Source organism: Lontra canadensis, unplaced genomic scaffold, assembly GCF_010015895.1.
Source record: "Lontra canadensis isolate GAN:19392208 unplaced genomic scaffold, GSC_riverotter_1.0 scaffold1, whole genome shotgun sequence".
Taxonomy (NCBI): Eukaryota; Metazoa; Chordata; class Mammalia; order Carnivora; family Mustelidae; genus Lontra; species Lontra canadensis.
In genome coordinates this window covers 80,568,261-80,592,987 of record NW_022630995.1, presented here as the reverse complement: position 1 = coordinate 80,592,987, position 24,727 = coordinate 80,568,261, and the positions used below count along the sequence as shown (strand labels likewise).

At 37.0% G+C, this 24,727-nt stretch overlaps 1 non-coding gene across 1 annotated transcript; it reads left to right on the top strand.

Annotated features, from left to right (window-relative positions):
- Positions 1–3,041: 3,041 nt before the first annotated feature.
- LOC116871981 lies at positions 3,042–3,182 on the top strand. Its single transcript, XR_004383572.1, has one exon. It is a non-coding gene; the product is annotated as a U4 spliceosomal RNA (small nuclear RNA).
- The last annotated feature ends 21,545 nt before the right edge of the window (positions 3,183–24,727 follow it).

Below are 24,727 nucleotides of genomic sequence, written 5' to 3'. Positions count from 1 at the left end.
AGACTTGTCAACTAGTTAAGCAGGTCTATATAAGCTATAGCTGAATCTTCTCTCTCTGTTCCATTTGGGGCAAAAGTTGAATTTTGAAGTCCCTCAATCCTGTTTTTCTGGAGGAGGCAGCTAACTTTATCCAAGTCTCCTTGAAATTATTTCACATATCCCTTTGTTGACTGACACTCCTACTTCCAAACCTCCCTCTTTTTTATTCCTAATTCAATACCTGATTCAATGTTGAGGTTCCACCAGTGTTGGATTCCATATTAGGTGATGAGAACTGACTCCACTTGCATCCACATAGTGGATCAGCTCTAAGAATTTAGACCACCTGTAGCAACATGACTTACTATTGTTCCAGGAAATTCTTGTCCAGGGAGATAAACTGGTAGAGCAATAAATAATTTCATTGTTTGCATTAGGAAATTTCCAAAACCCAATTTATTTGAACAATAAATTGATCATCTGGGTAAATAACCCTCTTTTCAAAACAATAGATTATTACCTGGCCAAATGTTCTGTTATCAGACAACTATTTCTTTATCAAGACTTGCTTCATGACCCTCTGATTGCTGTGTACATCAATCTCAAACTACTATATCATAAACTTCTGCCCTTTTTTTTTTTTTTTTTTTTTTTGAGAGAGGGAGAGAGAGCACGAGAGCAGGGGCGGGGTGGTATAGGGGTAGAAGGAAGGAGAATTCCAAGCAGGCTCCACACCCAACGCAGAGACTGACACAGGGGTTGATCTCACAACCCTGAAATCATGACTGAAGCTGAAATCAAAAGTTGGACTCCAACCAACAGCCACCCAGGGACCCCAACTTTTCCCAATCTTGATCTGATCTCACTTTAAAAGACCCATACCCCAAACCCTATAAATTTCTGCCTCTGACCTCTTCTGAGATCTCCTAAAACTGTTGAAATGGTATTCTCCCTCTCTGCAGTAAGTTTAACAAATTTAGCCATGCTTGATCAATAGATTATTCTAGGGATTTCTTGGGGAGTTTGCTGTTGAACTTGATACACCAATGAGCAAAGCAAGAAAAACAGGTTTTCTGTTTTATTTTGTTTTAACATCTACCATTTCCTTAAAAAAGACCTCTACACCATCATCATGTGACAATTCAGAATTTTGTTGGAGCTCTTTGTTCTTATTATATGGTTTGGGATTGTTTTTATTTTGAATTATATATGAGATGGTAAACCATAATGGCTTTATTGCTTGGAGCTTCTGGAGGATTCCATTCAGTCCTGAGTACTTCCAAAGATCTTTCTGTCACAAAGCATTCTTTTTTTTTTCTTTCTTTTTAAAGCACTTTCTTTTCCATCCTTCGTATTTCTGTTGTATGTTGGAAATTGATTAGCTAGTTCTCTTCATATTAAAGCAATTGGCTACTATTTGAGGAATTTAACTGGAAGTCTTTTTTTTTTTTTTAAATAATTTATTTATTTATTTGACAGAGAGAGAGACACAGTGAGAGAGGGAACACAAGCAGGGGAGTGGAAGAGGGAGAAGCAGGCTTGCCGCTGAACAGCAAGCCTGAGGTAGGGCTTGATTCCAGGACTCTGAGATCATGACCTGAGCCTGAGGCAGAAGCTTAACAACTAAGCTACCTAGGCACCCCTTGACTGGAAGTCTTGAGAGGGACTATTATCAGAGTTAGTTCACTGTTCATACTAAGCAAATGTGGCTTGTAATCTGTCTTTCCTATCCAGTTTGAAACCTGGAAGTTTATCAAAAATGTCACACATGGAAATGAGCACTTGTGGCACTTGTTTAAATTCATGAAATAGCAGTCATTTCAGCAAGAGGAGCTCTGTGAGTCAGAAGCCAATCTTACAGCTCAGTCTGAGCCCTGCCGAACTTAGCCTATTCTGAGTTTACAAATGGAGAAAATTGAAACCAACACAGCGATCATAATAGTTACCATAATCTGTGATGCCATGGATCATGATATCATGATACCATGGCTTGTATATTTCTATAAGCTTTTAGGCTTCAAAATGCAATATTTAAATTCTGTGCCCATCTTTTGTTGACATCTAAAGACTTGCAATCTTTGTAACTATGCATCCCATGATAAATTGAATCTTAATTTTTTTTTCCCTTGAATACTTCTTATTTTTGTCTTGGATAGTTTTTATTTTAGGTTTATTTCAGAAAATCCAAAGGTTGTTACTATTTTAAATTGGAGTACTTTGCATGCACAATTTGACATAACCTCACTTCCTGAGCAGGTAAGAATCAAGATTTCTTGAGTATTTGTGTGCTCAGTAGAGTCCAAGATGCTTTTAAATAAATTATGTTGATTTAAACAACAACCATCTGAGGTGGGTAATAATCTCTTTGTTTTAAAGCTGGTGAAGCCAAAACTCAGAATTTAAGTAGATTATTAGAGACCTTGCAAGTAAATGGTAGAGTCAGAATGTAACCTAGATCTACCCAATTTTAAAGACTGATCTCATTTTTACCTTATGACAGTGTCACAGAAGTTGTTCTAACCATTTTTGAGTTGTTTTTATTTTTAATTTCTTCATTGATAAGCATTACTGAATGATACCATTTTAAAAGAATACATAGGGTTTTTAAAAAGCAAGTACCTAACCTCAAAGAACACCTGTATGTACTGACATGCCTAACAAGAACCAGGATCTGACTTAAGCAAACAAATTGTTATCCTAGGGTGAAACTATGAATTAAACTCTAATTCATAAATTATGAAATTTGCTAATTTGTCTTCTCTATTTGAAAACATTAGTCTCTGTTTCTGATACACACATAGCTCTCTTAATGTAATTTTAAGTATTTCACCAATAGATATATTATGTATGTTATTTATCTTATCAAAAAGTTACTCTTCTAATCTTGAAATTATAATTTGTATCCTATTTTATTTCATTAAATAACCAAATGCCAAAACATTATTTTTAAAATCAATTTGATTCAGTTAATATAATAGGAAACTTATAACATCTTTATATAAAAGAAGAAACATCTTTACTATATTCAGTACACCTGCATTTTTTTTAAAACTAAAGATTCAAGCTTTGCGCAGTGGCAGTACCGTAGCCAATGAGGTTTATCTGAGGCGCGATTATTGCTAATTGAAAACTAAAGATTCAAGATACTAAAGAGATGAAGTTGTATTGGAATATTTCTTTTTTTAATAAAATGTTATTTAACAAGCTCTATGAGTGATCAGAAGGCATTCTCTTCTGCTGCTTGTTTTCATCTTATGCTTTTTTCCTCTTGGTCTGTTTTCTATCCCATTTCATTTTTACATCTTCTTACTTTTCAGGACATTTATCACATCTTAAAAACGCTGCTTGTACATCTCTAATCTGTTAATGTGTAGGGTAATGTCAGTGGCATTTCAATATTTCACAGCAGCAGTCATGACCAGACATTACACTTTTTTCTTCTGTAACTCTTTCTCTTTATTTGTCTTAAGACTGAATAATAGAGTACCTATGTGAAATCAAAAGAAAACTGATTTTTGGAAAGCATGACCATAGTTTTCAGGGAAAAAACAAATCAGTACTCTGCTCCACAAGTAGTAGGTTAGCATAAATGCTACAATGAGAAGCCAGCGAAAAGTTGGAAAAGAGCAGATTCTGATGGGCGTGACTACTTGAGAGACCTTATAGGGAGTGTGGAAAACCTCACTTTTCTTGAAACGAAGAATGCCCTTTGGGGATTCCCCACAAAAAACAAAGACTCACCAATCACTTGTGTGTTTCCATTCTACATACAGAGCAAGGTAGCAATCTCTTGGTTATTCTTTTTTTTAAAGTAGACTCTAGACCACAACTTGAGGCTCAAGTTCAGCACCCCAAGATAAGAGTCCTGTCTCTGCCGAATGAGCCAACCAGGCACTCCTCTTAGTTATTCTTTATTAGATTTCTTTTTTTTTTTTTTTTTTTTTTACTGTGGCAAAAAGCCTGAACTGATGACCTTCCAGTTGTGTATTTAAGATGATGTTTCTGGGGTGTCTTAGTGTCTGAGTCAGTTAAGCAGCCGATTCTTGATTTTGGCTCAGGTCGTGATCTCAGGTTGTGGGATCCAGCCCCGCCTCGGGCTTCAAACTCAGCAGGAGTCTGCTTGAGGATTTCTCTCCATCTGTTCTGCTCCCACCCCACTCACTCTCTCTCTCAGATAAATGATCATTAGAAAAATAATAAAATGATGTTTCTGAATGGGTAAAATAACACAGCTGCTATCTTCAACTCAGGCATAGCATAAAAGCAAAGACACCTTCACTGGCTTCTGCATTTCCCCACTAGCACTTCAGCCTTTCTTTAGTCTTTCACTCTGGTCTTCTTACCCTCTACATTTTAAATGTTTCTGTAGTAAATATGATAAATGGCTTAGGGGAAAGCCAGACTTTTGATGAGAGAAATATTATGAGTTATCAAAGTGCTAAATGATCCCTAATAATAGTACTTTGTATTTGTGGAATTTTTTTCATGGTACTATCAAAATTATCCATCCATTTGTCAATCAGTATTTATTGAAAACCAACTATATCCCAGTAACTATTGGGTGATGGGGAATACAGCAATGTACAAGACAGACAAGGCTTATGCTACCATGTATCTCATACTTCAAAACAGTGGGTGATGGGAAGGAGACAAATAATAAATAGGAAACAGTAAATGAACAGAATATTTTTAGATAATAAAGACAATAAAGCAAAGTGACATAATAGAGAATGACTCTGGACTGTGCCTCTTTCCAATTGGGTGGTCACAAGAGTCTCTATTAAAAAGAAAAAAAGATGGGCAGAATATTTTAGACTTTGTGAAGAACTTTAAAACCTATCTATTCCATCTTACCTTCTAGACAAGGTATTCTCCTTATCTTATAGAGGAGAAAAACATAAGTTTTTTAAAATGATTTTATTTATTTATTTGAGAGAGAGAAAGAGAGGAAAGAGATGAAGAATGGATGGGGAAGGACCAGAGAAAGAGTGAGAAGCAGACTCACTGCCGAGCAGGGAACCCAATATGGGCCTTGAACCCAGGACCCTAAGATCATGACCTGAGCTGAAGGCAGATGTTTAAATGATCGAACAACTCAGGCACCCAGGAAAATCGAAGGTTTATGAGTTTATCTATATTTATTGTTGAGAAGACTAAGACTAATAGAGGTTAAAGTCTTATCGTCACAGGTTCACAGTTATCCCATATAGTGCCAGAGCCAATATAGCCCTGCAGGCAATAGCTTAGCCATCAGACAGCTCCTTTGTGCCTTTTTTTTAAAAAAGATTTATTTATTTATTTTGAGAGAGAGAGAGAGCTCAGGGGGAGGGGCAGAGGGAGAGAATCTCAAGCAGGTGCCCCACTGAGTGCAGAGTCCTACATGGTGCTCATCTCAGGATCCTGAGATCATGTCCTGAGCCAAGATCATAATCTGAGTCAAAATCAAGAGTCAAACAACTGAGCCACCAGGCGCCCCTGTGTTTTAATTAAAAGACAGTACTCCTTTCTTAGGGCAAAAGCCCTTATGCAATGCACAACCTACCCAAACATACATAACATTTCTGTTCATGAAGCTGGTATATCTGGGAATGAGATGATCCCCTGCAAATCTGATTGAGTAGAAGAAAAAGTCATCTAGCAACAGATGAGCTCTCTTCAGGGAGCATGCAGATAATTGGTGTTCCTTAGTTATATAAGTTAGGATGAATAATTACCTACTTGTTGGAGGAAGGATGTAGCAAAAATTTGGTGTACCTGTCAAGGTAAGTTTTACCTGCATGACAAACAGAGCTTTACACTGAAAAGGATAAAGAAATCATCAGTAGGGAATTTCCTTAGGGAAGGGACTGACCTGCCCCCCACCTTTTTTTAAGATTTTAATTCCAGTGTAAGGTACTGACCTCTCTTAACTAAACTTACAAATCAGAGAAACCTATTAATATGGAACAGGGGGTCCTAACTCTCAGTGTCAGATAAAAGCAATGGTATACCTGGTATAAAATTAGCTTGAGGTATAAAAAGGTAGAACCAGAGAGTATTGAAGTAGAAGGGGGAAAGAATTCAGTGGTATGGATGTATAAGGTGGCAGATCTTACATTGTATCTCTTAGGGCTGGGTTCATGTACAAGTAAGAAAGACTCCCCAAATAGTGGTTTAAACTGGATAGATTATTTCTGACTCATAAAAAAAGGAAGTCTGGCGGTAGATAGTTCCATGTGTGAGCCCCAAGCAGATTCTGTATTTTTGTTTGGCAATTTTGAACTTCTATTCTCAAAGCAACATCGTGGCTCAAAATTATATCCATACTTCAGGTAGCACTAGGGAGAAAGGAGACCAAAAAGACATACAACCTCCACGAAGTTCCATTTGGCATTTCTGCTTACATCTCATTGGCCGAAATGCAGTCACGTGACATATGAGCAAAGCAACTGGGAAATACAGTCTGTTAGCTGAGTGGCTGGCTGTGTGCTCTGTTAAAATTAGTTCTCCTTTTTAAAAAGCAGCAGAGAATAGATATTAGGAGGCAAGCAGTAGTTTCTGCCATGCCATTCAGCCCCAGATCTCCTGTGTCAGATCTGGAGATCATTAGTATCAGTATGTGAGACCTGAAAGAGCTAGTCATAAGAGTTGTTATATTTGGGGGCTTGGACTACCACTTACTACCCATGTGGCCTTGAGAAATTGACATACCCTCTTTTAGCCTTAGCTTTTGTCCCTATTAGGAGAAAGAAGGCAATATCTAAGGTACAGGGTTTCAGGATGATTAAGAGGTAATTATAAAAATAAAGCATTAACAGTATCTGGCATGTGAGATGCCCTTTGTGCATATAATTTTCCTTTTTCTTCATTGTTACAGTTTCCCTAGCTCTGCCTATTGCAGCTCCTTATTTTTTATTTTTGACTGTGTGTTTTTTAAAAGTTCTTGAGATGGGTCTGTTTATCACCATCTCTCCCTGACCACTTCTCCACCAATTCCAAATTATGTGCTTGGAAACCTGCTATGCCTCAAAGTTCCTGCACTTGAGCAGCTGGCTGGAAGGTCATTTATGGGTGTGATTCGGACATGGCCTAAACAAAGTCCCTTTTGGGGTGGGATAGTCAGAGAACTGGTAAATTGCAATGCTGCCATGAAGTAATGTTTGCAACCTGTGATTATCCAGATTGTGTCCAGCACAGAGCATTGGCCAAGGGCTGGAGAAAGGGATGACATCTAGCTTGATACTCCCTTATTTCAACTGGGAAAGGGGGCTTTTTTTTTTTTTTTTTTAAGATTTTTATTTATTTATTCGACAGAGAGAGACACAGTGAGAGAGGGAACACAGCAGGGGGAGTGGGTGAGGGAGAAGTAGGCTTCCCATGGAGCAGAGAGCCTGATGTGGGGCTTGATTCCAGAACCCTGGGATCATGACCTGAGCCAAAGGCAGACACTTAACCACTGAACCATCCAGGTGCCCCAGGGGGCTCTTTTTAAGTGCTCAACTCTTAAGAAGCAATTCCTATGCTACAGGGGCTCAATTTCCTGAATCTCACAAAGGAATTCTCCCTTCTGGCTTTTGCCCTGCAGGTATTGTCTTGCCTCCCCTTACCTCTCCTCCATCAGAGCAGGTGTAAACTTCAGCCATGCTCCTTTCTTCAGTGCTCTGGCCACCCTCCCCGCTCCATATACCTCAAGAAGCACAGGCTTGGATTTGCTTTTTCAATGTGGACTTTTCCCTGCTGCTCCATTACCTATGAGTCATGAGTATGCATAGTGGTCACTTGGCTCCAACTTTTTCTCTTTGAAAAAGAACAGGCACAAACTTTGTGGCTTAAAAGTAGAAGTGTCAAGATGGTGTTACAATTATAGCACCAGAGTCTGGAGAAATGCCTCAGACATGGAAAGCATTAAAATATAGAAAGCTGGTTTTCCAAAATAGTTTTATGGCACTGATTTAAATGGTTTGGATTTTTTCCCTTTTCTTTTTAGGTTTATTTTAAAGTTTATTTTACTTTTTCCCTCTTTTGATAGTAATCAGTCATCTAAAAGATAACTAGATGAGGCCTTTGGGAACAGTAGTTTTTAAATGATGATGAGATATCAAAGTGACTTTAAGAGGGAAAAAAGGAAACTACAAATACAATAATCCAAAAAGTAGCTACATGCATGCAAGGAGGTATAAAACTCCGGAGCTTAAGTTCAAGGCCATTTCTCATTGCTTAAAGGCTTAAAAACAACGAAGAAGAAAATTCCACAACCCCAAACAACAGCAGTATAAAAAACTGTCACCCAAGTCTTTCTTCCCAGAGGAAAAATGTCAAGGGTATTTCTAAGTTAATTGGACAAACCATCAAAAGTGACTGTCCTTTTTAGATGTGTCCTTTCTTTTAAAGACTTTTGGGTTGACATCTCTAAATCAGTCTCTTCATGAAGGTATTTTGTCTTCAGCAAAAAGTGTAGCAAATCATATATTGTTTCTTTTTTTATGATTTTATTAATTTATTTGACAGAGAGAGAGACAGAGAACACAAGGGAGGGGGCAAAGGTAGAGGGAGAAACAGGTTCCCTGCTGAGCAGAGAGCCCAACTTGGGGTTCAGTCCTAGGACCCTGGGATCATGCCCCGAGCCAAAGGCAGATACACAACCGACTGAACCACCCAGGCACCCATCATACATTGTAATTTTAAAGTTTTTAGAGCTAATTTTTTTGAGCTACCAACACTATTGGGTTTCCTGCTTTAGATGATTGCCAATGTAAGAATCCTGTAATCCTGAGCCCTGTAACTCTAGAAGTTCACCTGAGTGGGCACTTCATTCTATAGCTGAATGAAGAGCTTGTGACATTTTTTTGTGTGGTTCTATCATCTTCTCATTATATTAATTAATGCCACCCACAATGAAAAGTAACATTTTCTGAACTAGAGAGTGGAAAGTAAGGTAAGATACTAATATGGCTAGCCATTTCTTTTGGCTACATATCAGCACCTGCAGCATATGCCATAACATTTCCCATTTCATATAAATATAGCCTCAAAAAATGCTCTTTTTTGTCCCACGCCTACATTGCAGAAAGATAAAAGTCAAAATTTTAGTTTAAAGTTCATTTTTTTTAAAGTTTATGTAACTTGTGAGGGCTAGTATTATAACCAGAGCTAATTCAAATTACAAAGTTGAGTAATGGTACCCTAGAAAAAGAGTAGCAAACAGATAAACGAAGACTGCAGCCTCAGTAATAAATGACTCTAAGCAAAAGTGTCAGGCAGTTCACAAAGCAAAAAGCAAGCTGTAAACAGCACAAGGCAGAGGGCAGTCTTAATATGCATGTTGTTTTTGAAAGGCCTTCAGGGCATCAATCATTTCAGTTACAATACACACATACACAATATAGAAAACCTCTGTGGTGGAACCTAACTTGAAGAAAAATTGACATATGTGTATAAAAGGAAAGATTTGAATGATACCCCAAACTATGCTCACATATTGGGTGGTTTGGCCTTAAGTCCTGAAGGAAAGCTAATTGGCCACAGAAGGCATTTATTCATTCATTCATTTAGCAGAGATTTATTATCTACTGAGTACCAACCACTAGATTGTCCTGGGACCACAAAGATGAAGGAAATACAATCCCTACACTGTAAATCTCAGGTTTTATTAAAATAAATGTCACCTACATATGCTCAACAGACGTGTATTCATATGTGCACCAAAAGATAGCATAAGAATTTCATAACAGCTCAATTTGTAACTTGCCAAACTAGAAATAACCCACTTGCTCCTCAGGAGAGAATGGATAAACTATAGGGTATGCATACAATGAAATACTTTCTAGCAGTGAAAATACAGCATCTGCAACAATATGAATGTATTTCACAAACATTGTTGAACCAAAGAATGTAGATATGAAAAAGTCATATTGCGTGATTCCATTTATGTAAAATTTAAAACAGGCACAAATAAAATGTGGCAGAAGAGCACAAAATAGAGCAGACAATGAGGTTATGGGAGTTGCAACTGGTTGGTATACAAAGGGGGGCTGTTGCATAATGTGTTTAGTTTTGTTTGTTTTAGAGGGAGAGAGAAAGAGCATGGGGGTCTGCAGAGGGAGAGGGAGAGAGAGAATCTCAAGCAAGCTCCTCACTGAATGTGGAGCCCTATGCAGAGCTCGATCTCACACCCTGAAGTCATGACCTGAGCCAAAATTGAGTTGGACACTTAATCAACTAAGCCACACAGGTGTCCCTGCTACATACTGTTTAAAATATATATATATATTTAATTAATTTTTAATTGAAGTATATTGACACATAATGTTGCATTAGTTTCAGGTGTATAACATAGTGATCCAACAACTGTATGCTATGCTCATCACAAGTATGGCTACCCTCTGTCACCATACAGCATTGTTGCGATACCATTGACTATATTCCCTATGCTGCACCTTTCATCCCCATGACTTGTTTTCTGAACAGGGTGGTCAGTACACAGTTGTGATCCCTTTGTGCAAAATCCACTGATTTATACACTTACGTACATATTTGCAAATTTCTATTGAAAAGTATATTGAAAAATAGATGTCAGCTGTTTTAAGGGATATATCTTAATGTATATTCATTGTTGGTAGTGTTTTAATTCTAGTACCTATTCTCGACCTCTCCATGACTTGTCTCAATTTTTCTATGCTAGAGTGCTATTCAAAAGAGGAATATTTGGAGACATATGACTGGAGATGTATTAAAGACCTTTAAAGAATGACTGCTTTTCTTTCAATTTTGGGAAAAGTAACTACATTTTTGTCCATTCATAACTAAACAGTTACTCTAGAATGTTTAGAATTCTGCTAAAAGTTCACCTAAAAATAAATTAGTGTATAAAAACTTGGCTAATTTTTAAAAATTAAGTTCAGATCAAATTAAATAGTTTTTTGATGTCTGCCTTCTTATCAAAAACCGATGAGGAGATCTTTCTTTGTCAGAACTTTGCATTCTGAGAGATATATTGTAGGCATAAGAAAGTTACAACTCTGTCAACTCCTGTTTGGTAGATTTTGCTTATATGGGCAGAGGCCCTAGATGGAATCAAAATTTGTTTTTGAAGGGGGTTAAATTGCTGTTCGGTGTTGAGGAGAACACCATAATTCGTATTTGTCTAGGTCTAAGATCTTGAGTTGGCAAGTTTTGTTCATCTTAACTAGTAAAGCTTAGAATTTCCACAGTGCGTTTTCACCTAAGTCCAAGAATATGTTCTTGGAATAAAATGTACTTGCATGGGCATTTCGGAGGTATTAAAAACTCTTCTGTTTTATTTAAGTGGCCTGGCTTGGGGACTCGTGCAATATTTAATTTATAAATGGTATTTTATAAAGCACAGAATTCAAGAGCTAGGTAAGGTTGTGTTACAGAAATTGCAAATAAGCAGGAAATAAACAGCCCTCCAACTATAGTAAATTATGACACAAAAACAATGCTAGAATAAGTCTAACCTAAATCACATCATGTATCCTTTAAGTGCTCCTACATTATTTGCTTTCAAATAAGATGAAAATTTCTCAGTCTATAAATCCAAGGGAGCAGGGTGAAATTACATCAATATTATATCCCACCAAGACACTAAAGCATCCATTAAAAAATGCTTAGTTATGGAAATTTTCAAATGTATACAAAAGTAGGAAAAAAGTGGAATGAACTCCCATGTTCCAATTATCCAATTTCAGCAAAAATTAACATCTTGTCAATTTTGTTTCATCTATCCTTCCCCACATACTTTTTTCCTTTACTTCACATACTTTACTGCCTGTCTTTCCTTTCTTTTCTCTTTCTTCCTTTTCTTCTTTTTGCTGAAAACTTCTCAAGAAAGTCTCAGATATGTCATTTCCCTTGTAAATACTTTAGTAAAAGGTCTCTAACAAGATTTTTCAAAAAAAAAAAAAAAAAACTACTACACTGTTATCATACCTAACATAGTTATGAGTAACTGCTTACCATATGACACTGAGGCCATCTACAAAATTTCCCAGCTGTCTCAAAGGTGTATTTTCCAGCTGGTTTGTTTAAATTAGGATCCAAAAATGGTTCACACAATGCATTTCTTTGTTATGGTTCTTAAATCTCTTTTATTCTGTAAGAGCTTCCTCTCTTCCCATTTCCCTCACTTTTTTCTTTTTGTGCATAATTTGTTACAGAAACTGGCTCATTTTTTCCCCCTGTAGAATGACTTCCATTCCATTCTGAATTTGGCTGTCTCCTTGTTCTATGACTTGTTCTTCTATCCCCTGTAAGTTGTGGTTCAGCTTGAAGGTTGATTAGATTCAGGTTTAATTTAATTTTTTTTTTTAAACAGGATAGGCCATTTTAAACCTTAATCTTCTTTAGTTTACTATGATCTTGGACTCTGCATAATTTCCTTCTACATCTTTTTTGTTTTAACTCCTATTTTCTATAGTATTTTATTCTGTTAGTGGTTATCCAGCTACCTATTGACTAAGTTGAGAATAGAACCTAAATCTTTCCAGCCTTATCTGGGACCCTTTTCCATCACAGAATGCCTTTGGAAGGAGAAGAGTTTCCTTTTCCTATTTCTTACATCCACCATAATCTTTTGAAATTAGAACCCTGCAATAGTCTTGGAAGAAGTAAAGTACCACTCTTCCCAGTCAGGGTCTCATAAAACCCAAAGTAAAGGCAATGTTTATACTGTTGTTTCAGCTGAAAATTTACTGTGCAGCAATTACTTTCATGGTACTGAACAAAACTGAATGCTGGGTCAGCAGAAAGCAAGTTTCTTACAATTGACTATCATTCTTCTCATTTTCTCATTAAAACATTGTCATTAAAACATTAAAAAATGCTAAATTTTTCAGATCAGCTTGTCACATTTTTATTGTGACGGTCTTAATTATTCTACCTCTCCCTAGTGTTAAAACTCTTTTTTTTTCCTCAAGATTGGGAAAATGTTGATAATTGTTAAATTTAGATAACAGATAGTGGTAATGGCATTTACTGTAATAATCTCCTTTGTTTAAAAAATTTTATTTATTTATTTATTTGAGAGAGAGAGAGAATGGGGTGAGAAGGGGAGAGGGAGAAAGGGAATCTCAAGCAGACTCCGAGTTGAGCATGGAGACTGTCAAGGGGCTTGATCTCATGACCCTGAGATCACGACCTGAGCTGAAACCAAGAGGTGGATGCTTAACCTACTGTGCTACACAGACATCCCAAATAATCTCCTTTAGAATAAAATAATAAAGCTGAAAAATAATTATTTTTTCTTCACTCATCGTGGCTAAACCGAGTGTTCAGAAGGTAGCAAAACCTTAACCCAGGTTATTGTCACATTGACTCAGAGGTCTTGGAAGTTGTCTTTTGACTTAATGACTCAAAAGCATAGGCTTTTTCTAATATAGAAAGGTCCCTGCCTTTGGTGCTATTTATTATACCTGAAGTCAGTTACTGTGATTTCAGCCTTGCCTCTGAGGAAGCCCTTCTATTATCAAAAGCTACTACACACTTAATGTTCAAAGACACCCCATAATAGATGAAGTCAGTGTTCCAGCTCAGGGGGATTACTGCATTGCTGAAGAGCGGAGAAAAGGAGATTACAAGGCACTTCTCTGAGCCCTGCATCCTTGTACCAAAGTGAAATAATAAAACTCATCAAGCACATTTTTTTTTTTCAAATGAAAAGTAATGTAGCATTTTGTATGCAATTATGGTCTTTATTTTTTCTTTTTTCAATTATGGTGTATAAAGGCAAATAAATGAGCATTATTAGGGAAGCATGGTAGCTTCTTTACTGAAACTGAAGAGCCTTAAGACCACTTTGGGAAGAAACTCCCCAACACCGTATCCTGGGTGTAGCTAAATTTTGGTGAGAAGTAATTCCAGAAGTAGAAAACTATAGGTGATAAAGTGTTTCCTAGCCAAAGACTATTTCTTGGATTCTGGGACTTTCTTCTATATCTTTTTGCTTGTTTGTTTTTTAACTCCTACTTTACATGGTATTTTATTTTGTAAGTGGTCTCTTCAAAATCATGTAGCTTTACACTGGGTGGGTTTGTACCAAACCTCCTGAATCATATTAAGCCTTTTGGCCAGATACAGCTTCTGAATTTCTAATATCTAATTGCATAGATTAAATTCTATTATAACTAGCATGGTGACATTTTTTTTCAGTTGTTTTATCACAATGGTGTCATAAAACAATGATCAGAAGCCAGAGTTACATTTCACAAAAGAGTAAAACAGGAAAGGTTCTGTGTAGTTTTCTTAGTGTGATTATTTATCACTTTAAGGTGGAGAGAAAAAAAACAGTTCAATGAAAATGGCAACTTGGATGTTGGATGAAAAATGATGAAGTGCTAAGTTAGCTGATCTCTTTTCTCTCTTTGCCAATGTACAATATCCAGAGACTTCCATTGGTAGAGTCAATCTTCTATGGAGAGACCATAGAAAATGAGCATGGTCCACGATTACTTACTGTGACCAGAGCAGCCAAATGCTCCAACTTGTTCAAAGATGGAAATGTTTGATTAAATAGAACCCTTGTGTTGAACTTGAAAGAATTATACTTTCCCAGCATTTTTACTTAAATGAACATAAGTTTGCTGAAATTAGATGTTCAGAAATATGTTTTACATTTGGACAAGAGTTTATAATACCGACTTACCTCAAAAATGTATTTTGTGGTGTTAAAATATTCATATTAAGATTTAGAAGCATTTCAAGAAATTCTTGTAAGTACTCATCAGCAGAGCTTATCATGACTGTTAATATTTATGTTTCCCTCTGTTTTCACTCTCATTCAGTGTTTCTAATTGCTCCTGGGCATGTTATAAAGTGAATTTAATAAATCAAAAAAACTTGGATTTCCTTGGCTTAGATGTTAGCTTTACATGTATTTTACCTTTTACTCATTATGATTTTCAATATGCAGCAGCAGGACACTATAGGGGAGTGTTTTCCAATGCAAAACAGGGAGATTAGAGATTGAATAAGCCAGTTCCCTGAAGTATAAAACTGGAGTCCTACAGCAGTTGCATATTCTGCTATATATAACCAGCATGTGTGTGTGTATACACACATATATATGCATATAAATTTATATATTGATATATTTGCCTTAGTAAAATCATTGGGACCTCTAAGAAGGGTATCAGATGGAAAGTTTGTGGATTCTTATTGGGAATGTTGAATCCTAGTGAACTTAAGCCCTGGGGAGTAAAAGTAATACAATGAAAGTATAGAAGATTATTCTATATTATCAAAGAAAAGAGGCTAGGAAGGGAAAACAGCAAGGTGAATTTTGTTTATATTTCAAATAGCAATAGATACTTTAAGAATTGACTAAAATCTTCACAATATTTATAGTTTCCACAATGTATGCTTTATTATTTTGCTTGTTGCATCAAAAACCCCTAAAATGAGGGGTGCCTGGGTGGCTCAGTGGGTTAAAGCCTCTGCCTTCAGCTCAGGTCATGATCCCAGGGTCCTGGGATGGAGCCCCACATCAGGCTCTCTGCTCCGCGGGGAGCCTGCTTTCTCTTCTCTCTCTCTGCCTGCCTCTCTGCCTACTTGTGATCTTTGTCTGTCAAATAAATAAATAAAATCTTAAAAAACAAACAAACAAAAAAACCCTAAAATGAAAGGGATTCAAATAAGAAAGAGAGAGATAAATCAAGAAACAGGCTCTTAATTATAGAGAACTGATGGTTCCTGGAAGAGTGGTGGGTGGGGGGATGGGTTAAATAGGTGATGGGGTTTAGGAAAGCACTTGTCATGATGAGCACCAGGTACTGAATGGAAGTGTTGAGTCACTGTATTGTACACCTGAAACTAATATTACACTGCATGTGCACTAACTAGAATTAGAATGAAAACTTCAAAAAAATGAAAGGGACTCTTTGCAGAAGAATCCAGAGAAATTGAAATCTTTATTATATGTTCAACTGTGAAGGAGGAACTATAAGAGGTAAGTAAGACAAGTGGGTACAGATGCTGAAAGAGTCATACTCCAGTGGGCTTTGGGAAAAACCAAAGATCCTAGCCTAGGATGAAAAAGCAATGGGGAACTGGGCAGGAAGTTTAACCAGCCTGAGATTTAATTGTTTCCTTAATGCGTGATGGATTTAGGTGGTGGTCCTCAACTCTGCACATTAGAACCACCTGGGGAGATTTTTCAACACACACACACACACACACACACACACACACACACACACACACACACTAGCTGGTATGACTATGTTGAAGTGGGGTCTGAGCCTTTTAAACACTCCCAGGTGTTTCTTTTGTGCTATCAGGGTTTAGAACCACTGACTTAAGGTTTTCTCACCTAATTTTTGCAAGTTCAGCATCAGAAGGTTTTTCTTGCTAGTTTATTATGTACAATTACTATATCATGCTGTTACATGACTAATGGTCCTTAGTTCTGTGGATCACAGTAAGTGTACTTCTAAAAAAAAGCTAAATACAATTAGAATCACTGCACCCCATTTTAAGATAATATTTAAAATAAGCTTTAAAGAAGTAAATACTCAGAACCAATCTTTCTCACTAGTCCCTGATTGTTATCAATTGATGTTATTTTCTGCTTGTTTTTTTATAATCAGACTTCCTTAAAAAGTTGCCTTCACTCTCTAAACCTTTATCTTGGAAATAGACCTCTTTATATTAAACGCTAGTGTAGTTCTAGATGACTATTGTCTTCCAAAAGAAGCCCCTATTTTTTGGAAAGAAAACTAAAATATCTGTCCATTTTCCCATACCTCTTTAATTTTCTCTTTTATATCTTCTGTGGTCAAAAATGTAATACATTTTTTTCACATTCACGGTCATAATATAGATTTATTTTCAGTATATCTGCCATATAAAAGAATGCATTTATTTGCTACAAAACGTTACATTTTAATTTTTTAAGAATATTTATTTGTTTATTTGAGAGAGACAGAGAGAGAGAACACGGATGGTGGGGAGGAGCCAAGGCAGAGGGAGAAGTAGACTTCCCACTGAGCAGGGAGCCCAATGCAGGGCTTGATCCTGGAACACCAGGATCATGACTTGAGCTGAAGACAGATGCTTAACCGACTGAACCACCCGGGCACCCCAGAACATTACATTTTAAAACATCTAAAAAAAAACCCAAAACCTAACAAACAAAAAAACAACAACATCATCTAGTTAAAGAAATGATCAATTTAGAAAATTACCATTTTGCAACCATCATAGAAATAATTAATCAGGGGCACCTGGGTGGCGCAGTGGGTTAAAGCCTCTGCCTTCAGCTCAGGTCATAATCCCAGGGTCCTGGGATAGAGCCCCACATCGGGCTCTCTGCTCAGCAGGGAGCCTGCTTCCCCCTCTTTCTCTGCCTGCCTCTCTGCCTACTTGTGATCTCTGTCAAATAAATAAATAGATATTAAAAAAAGAGAAATAATCAGGACTAGAATCATCAATGGATGTTAAGACCATTGAGTTCAAATTTGACAGGTTATTTACTTCGTTTTAAAGTATTTCCCCACAAATTACAATAACAAAGGGAAAAATAAGGGTAATCTTATAGTGGAGAAAACTGGTGGACACTCTCTTAACCAAGAGAGAATGCAAAAGAATAGACAAACTGGTGTCAGGTGCCTCATAACGCGATGCACTCAGAAAGACATAACATCACCGAGGTAGTATTCCTGCCCAAAGTGCATTGCCTGAAACTAATCACAAAAATGAATCAGATCAATCTCAAGCAAGGGACATTCTATAGCTGGCCTGTATTCCTCAAAATTATTTATGTTGGGAAAGGCTGAACTGTTCCAGATCAAAAGAGATTAAAGAACACATCTCCACTAAATGCAGATCTTGGATTGGATTCTGGATAGAAAGGAAAACTATTTTTTCTATAAATGACTTTACGAGGATAACTGGAGGGACATTTGGGTGGCTCAGTCAGTTAAGTATGTGCGTCTTGATCTTAGCATTGCGAGTTCAAGTCCCACATTGGGCTCTGCGCTGGGTGTGGAGCCTACTTAAAAAAAAAAAAAAGGGCAACTGGAGAAATTTGCATATGTATTGTAAAATACAGCATCAATGTTAAATTTCCTGATTGTGATCATTTTAACATAGCTACATAATATAAAGTCACTGTTTTTATGAAATACATGATAAAATTATTTAGAGGTAAAGAATCATGTGTCCGCAGTTTACTCTCTAATCTTCAATAGTTTATCAAAAATAATAATAAAATTACAATAATTATATAAATATTGAGACAGAAAGGTAATGTAGCAAATTGTTAACAATTGATAAACCTTGGTGACAGATAGAAGGAAGTTCATTGTACTATATCTGTAACTTTAAAGTCTTTTTCAAAACAAAACATTTGGAAAACAGTATACAGTATACGTAATTACCTTGTAAAGAAACACATATAGTTTTGCAAAGGTCTAGTATATTTTCTTTTTTCTTTACCTTTCCCCCCCCCTTATTAACTGCTTTAACAAATGTTTAATGATTTGTGAAAAGATGGTATAGTTTTAGGAAAGAGCTTCCTTAAAGGTGATCATTTGAAAATTGAGAAATCCTTTTATAGTCCCATAACCATCTCCTAACTTAACTAGTTTAGTAAATTCAAGGGTTTTGGTAGTTAGGTTATTCTTTATTTCTTTTTGTTGTAGTAAAATATGCATAAAACATCATTTTAGCTACTTTCAATGGTGTTGAACATTCACATTGTTGTACAACCATCATCACTATCCATCTCCAGAACTTTTTCATCATCCCATACTGAAACTCCATAACCATTAAGCAATAACTCCTATCCACACCTTTATATTACTATATATTCTGAATATTAATCTCTTATCACGTATACAATTTGCAAATGTTTTCTACCATTCTGTGGGTTCCCTTTTTACTCTTTTAATTTTCGTAGTGTCCAGTTTGTATTTTCCTTTGTTGCCTGAGCTTTTGGTATTGTAGCCAAGAAATCATTTCTATTTTGCTTCTTAAAGTGGTGAATAGCCATAGATTTTGTGTGTTTGGGAGTTTTAGAATAGGGATGATAATCCTGGTTATTTATAATTTCTGGAACGTGCAACCCACACTTTTTGGCCTCAGTAGTGTGTAACTTCAAAATGAAATTATATTTCCTTTGTGTAACTAAATTATCACTGATTCATTTGCTGAAATATAGTCCTTTTACGTCTTCCCTCTGCTATTTCTGGAAAATTTCTTAGGGGATTTCCTCATGTGCTTCAGAACAGATCAATCAGTTTTTTGTTTGTTTTTTGTTTTTTCTATTCAAGCCTCTTCCTTTTGCCTGTGCTGCCAGTGACCCTCGTGAAATGTCTATTCTGCTGGGCAGAGGTGTCTCCAAGTGCATATGCCACTGAGGCCTCCAACTTGCCCTCTGACCCAGAGAAATGGGGAAACTTCACTCCTCCCTCATCCCTGATCCAGGTATCTTGAGCTTCTTGGCATAGACACCTGTCTTGACTTTGCTGCCCCCAGGCAGGCGCAGGAAGGGAATCCCATGGGCCATGTGCTGAGTGTCAGGATGGGAACCCGAAATTCTGTTAAATAAAAAGTTATTCTAAAACTTATTAAAATAGTAAAGAAGTCTTTATTCAGGACTGTTGCAATAGGTGTCTAGGCAATTGCAATAGGGGAGAAAGCTCAGGCTCACCTCTCCATACAGCAAGGACTGGGGAAGATTTACAGCCAAAAAACAGAAACAGAGGGGTCAGTAGAATGCAAAACTACCAAGATGAGACATCAAAGGTAGGGGGGTTTGTCAAACTGACAGAACAGCATTCTTGCTGATGGCAGGCCTGGGTAATCAGGTATAAAGCGTGGGGGTTGAGGAATCTGATCAGATATCAGGTGATGGGGGATTATCTTTAAACTGACTTAGCAAGATTCATCCTATAACAGGGTATTCAGGCCCAGCAGGGATGGGGGTCAAGACCAAGGTCTAGTTAAGAAAAAGGCTCAGAGGAATCTGTCTAAAAGTTTGATTAAGAAGTGAATCTTTGGGGTGCCTGGGTGGCTCAGTCGGTTAAGCGGCTGCCTTCGGCTCAGGTCATGATCCCAGAGTCCTGGGATGGAGCCCTGCATTGGGCTCGCTGTTCAGCGGGAAGCCTGATTCTCCCTCTCCCACTCCTCATGCTGTGTTCTCTCTCTCAGTGTGTCGCTGTCAAATAAATAAATAAAATCTTAAAAAAAAAAAAAAGAAAAAGTGAATCTTTGAGGCACCTGGGTGGTTTGGTAGGTTGAGTGTCTGCCTTCGGCTCAGGCCGTGCTCCCAGGATCCTGGGATTGAGTCCCAAGTCATACTCCTTGCTCAGCGGGAAGCCTGCTTCTCCCTCTCCCTCTATTACTCCCCCGGCTTGTGCTTTCTCTCTCTCATATAAATAAATAAATAAATAAATAATTTCTTTAAAAGCAGTGAATCATTTTCAACCCCTCCTCTTGTTCTGGGAAAGAAGAGACATTCTTTCTTTTATTAGACAGTGTAAGTCCATTTTTCATTAGTTGCCTTTTGTTCCGTCAGGACTTACTGAGCTATCTGTTGAGACCTGGTAGTAGGGCAGCCCGTAGAAAAGATTTCTAGATGTTAGGCTTGAAACATCCTTAGATGGTGGAGTGAGGACAGCAGTGGCAATCTGACGGATTTCCTGGTCTGCGGTATGAATGTATTTGATATAGCATAAACACCAGTGTCACATTTGTGATTACTTCCTGAAGCAGAGCATGAAGATGCAGGTTTTCCAATGAACTTCCTGAGTGGTTCACACAGCAGTCGCTCCAGGCACAAAAGTTGCCGAATGTCCAGTTTCAGCTCACAGGGCTTCTTTAGAGACAAGATAATGTAGAATCCCCACAGGGAACTGGGTAGTCAGTGTTTGGTTCTCAATAGCTCTAATGCAGGAGAGGTGGGAGAAAAATTGAAAACATTAATTTGGAGAGGTACAACCAAATAGAAAATTTGGTAAGGACTGACAAAATATGCAAGATAGCAGGATCCAGTCCAATGTACAGATAGATTAAAAAAAAAAAAAAAAGACAAAGGTGACTAGAACCAGAATCTATAGGTTATAGATAAAGGAAGGCTATAGTTTTCTTGTAATTTATAAAGCATTAATATTTCCTATAGTTTGTAAAACATGGAATTTCTCTATAGTCACCTATTTTTCTTTTTTCTTTTCTTTTCTTTTCTTTTTTTTTTTTTAAGTAATTTCTATACCTAGCATGGGTTTGCTTGAACTCATGACTTTGAGATCAAGGGTCACATGCTCTACTGACTGAGCCAGCCAGGTGCCAAGTTATCTTCCTTTTTGATTCTTGTTTACCAAATAAGTCTGGTCTCATCAGATTTGGCCTGATTATTTACATAACTGTGTCGATGTAATTGACCACATAGGCAGGTCTTAAGTCTGTTTAGCTAGAACTATTAATAAGGAATCTCAAATTAGACTTTTGAGGATAAGAGGCCAAGCCAAGAACTCACCACCAGACTTCACCTGCAATACCTACAGACTTGGGTGCTTTCCTTTCTTTTCAAGCTCCTCCAGAGATCCTAGGTTTCTGGGCATGCCAGGAAGTGACTTTCCTTACTTATCTGTAAATCCAGAAATCTGGTTAACTCTGGTATCAGGCTGGTTTTCCCAAGAGGGCTTTGTAAGCATTAATTCCTAAAATCAGACTTAGTTCCTTAAAACTCTCTGGTCACATCTGATTTTATGCATATTACTCTGAAATGTGGCACTCCAGTCAAAGCTTGGTTATATAACTAACTTTTTTTTAATGTAGGTTCTGTGCTCAACATGGGGCTTGAACTCACATCCCGGAGATCAAGAGTTGCATCCTCTACTGACTGAGCCAGACAGGTGCCTCTAATTGTTATGCTCTGTTACAAGGAGAACAGATTCTTATGGAAATTATGCAAATAACTATTTTGTCATGGAAATAAGAATACTCAAAAAGAATTTCTTAATTCTGGAAGGATCAGGCAGAGAGAAAAAAATATGTGTTCAATTTCCGTTTATAAAAGTGTAATCACTAAATTGTTGTAGATTTTACATAGCTTAAGAAAAAAGAGAAAGGAGGGGCGCCTGGGTGGCTCAGTGGGTTAAAGCCTCTGCCTTCGGCTCAGTCATGATCCCAGAGTCCTGGAATCAAGCCCCACATCGGGCTGTCTGCTCCGCAGGGAGCCTGCTTCCTCTTCTCTCTCTCTCTGCCTGCCTCTCTGCCTACTTGTGATCTCTGTCTGTCAAATAAATAAATAAAATCTTTAAAAAAAAAATTTAAAAGACAAAAGAGAAAGGAGTACATTATATCTGGAATATAGAACATTAAAGAACTAGCAAAATTCCAAAGAAAAAACCATAATCATCCTTAATCAGATCATTCAATCCCATGTAATTAATTCTTGTTCTGCTTGTTCTTGGGTTAACAGTTTTAGGAACCTGTCAGCTTCTCAGCTAGAGTTCTAGAAATCCTTACTCAGTTCAGTGGTATGGTCTCAAACTTTTTTAAGTAATGGCACCAAAAAGCCTGTATCCTAGAGTATCTGTCATATTCTTTTCCATGGCTCCCTGAGAGAATCGCTTTTTGTTGAGGATGAAATGCTCTGACGCATAATTGATTCCAAACACTTTCAAGAAAAGTATCAGAGTGGGACTCCTGGGTGGCTCAGTGGATTAATCCTCTGCCTTCAGCTCGGGTCATGATCTCAGGGTCCTGGGATTGAGTCCCGCATCGGGCTCTCTGCTTGGCAGGGAGCCTACTTCCTCCTCTCTGTCTCTGCCTGCCTTTCTGCCTGCTTGTGATCTCTGTCTGTCAAATAAATAAATAAAATCTTAAAAAAAAAAAAAAAGAAAGTATCAGAGTAAAGCAATAACTACCTGTGAACAAAAGACTTAAAAGACCATGGTTGAAGATCCAATGTGAGTTAATTTGGTCAGGAATTTTTGTTATTTTTATAGCATACCACATTTAAAAATAATAACTGGAATTTTAATTGATAACATTATACTGGTCATATCATAGACAGTGAGAATATTGCTAAATTCCTATGAACTTTATACAAGTTCTGAAATATTTATATTAATGACATTTATCCATACAGATATAATCTAGGGAAGGTTAGGTATCTCAACAGTCATTTTTTTATGCCATTAACATATGAAATACCCTAATTATTTTTTAATATCTCTCTTTTTACTAAGTGAAAGAACAAATCCTTTGTGATTTTCCAGAGCCCCACTTGAAAATCTCATAGCCTGGGATCAAGATTTTACTTAGGATTTGATTTTGGGAAGGCAGAATGTCAAAAGGTTTGAACAGTTACTTAAATAAGATCCTAGGTCACTGTGAAACAATCCTAAGCTACTCATTTAACCAAAGTGACAATAAAAGAAATCAAAAGTAACTATAGAAGGTAACCTGATTGTAAAAAACCTTAGCTCTTTAAAAAAGTGAGACGACTTGGTTCTCCTAAACAACTGAGGACATGATAAAGGTTAACTTAAAGCACAGGGAATTATTCTGATAAGACACAAAAATCTTGATTTCCTAGGCATATTATTCAAAAGGTAAAGAAAAAGCTTTTACAATCTCTTATCAAGAGTAGACCAATAATCCAAGAAAACTTTATCATATTTTTTTAAAACTTTATCTTTTTTAATAGGGAGAAAACCAAAATCTAGTTTTGTATCAGTGTGCTTTTGGTATCAAAGTTCTTTTTTTTTTTTTAACTTATAAATGAACCGGCTTTGACATGCTAAATCTGAGGCAGCTTGGACCACGAGATAGATTTCCTTTTCTAAGATTCCTTTTCTGCAAACCTACAAAATTTATATCCATTCAGTTTTTGTCCTACACTTTTTCTCTTTTTCATTCTGAAATAACTAGTCATTTAATTTAAGACAAAAACTACTCTTTTTCCCTTAACAAAAACACAGCCTACATTCCTTGCTTTTTTTTCACGTTAAGTTTCTCTTTACCCTTATTATTTGTAGTAGTTTTATTTACATATACTTATTATAATTTTTAGCCATTAGTAACCTTTTTTGAAACAGAGAAAATGGGGAAGTAGTCAACTGTGAATTTTATGTTGCATACCATAATTCTGCAGCAGATTGGCAAATCTTATATTATTTGTATCAGTCAGGGTTCTCCAGAGAAACAGAACCAATAGGACATATACAGATATATATAATATAAGATTTATTATAGGAGTTGGCTCACGCAGTTATGGTGGTCAAGAAGTGGTGTCTGCCATCTACAAAGTACAGAACCAGGGAAGGCAGTGATGTAATTTAGTCTGAGTCATAAGACCTGAAAATTAAGAGACTAATGGTATAAGTCCTGGTCTGAGTCCAAAAGCCCAAGAACCAGGAACTCTGATGTCCCCAAGAGCAGTAGAAAATGGATGTGTCAGCTCAAGAGAGTAAATTTTCTTTTTCTTCACCTTTTTCTTCTATTCAGGCTCTTGTTGGATTAAATAATGCCCACCAGCACTGCTAAGGGCAGTGGTCTAGTTGGTCTACTTGGTCTACTGATTCAAATGCTAATCTCTTCCCAGACATCCTCACAGACACTCTAGGAAATGGGAGTTCTACCAGCCGTCTAGATATGTTCAGCCCTGTCAAGTTGACACATAAAATTAGCCATCCCTGCATCTCACAATTTTTGTGGATATATGCTTCCTCATAATACAACTTTTCAATATGGCAAAAAGAATTTATTAATAGACCCAAATACAGTTAGCTTCTCTGTGCCATAT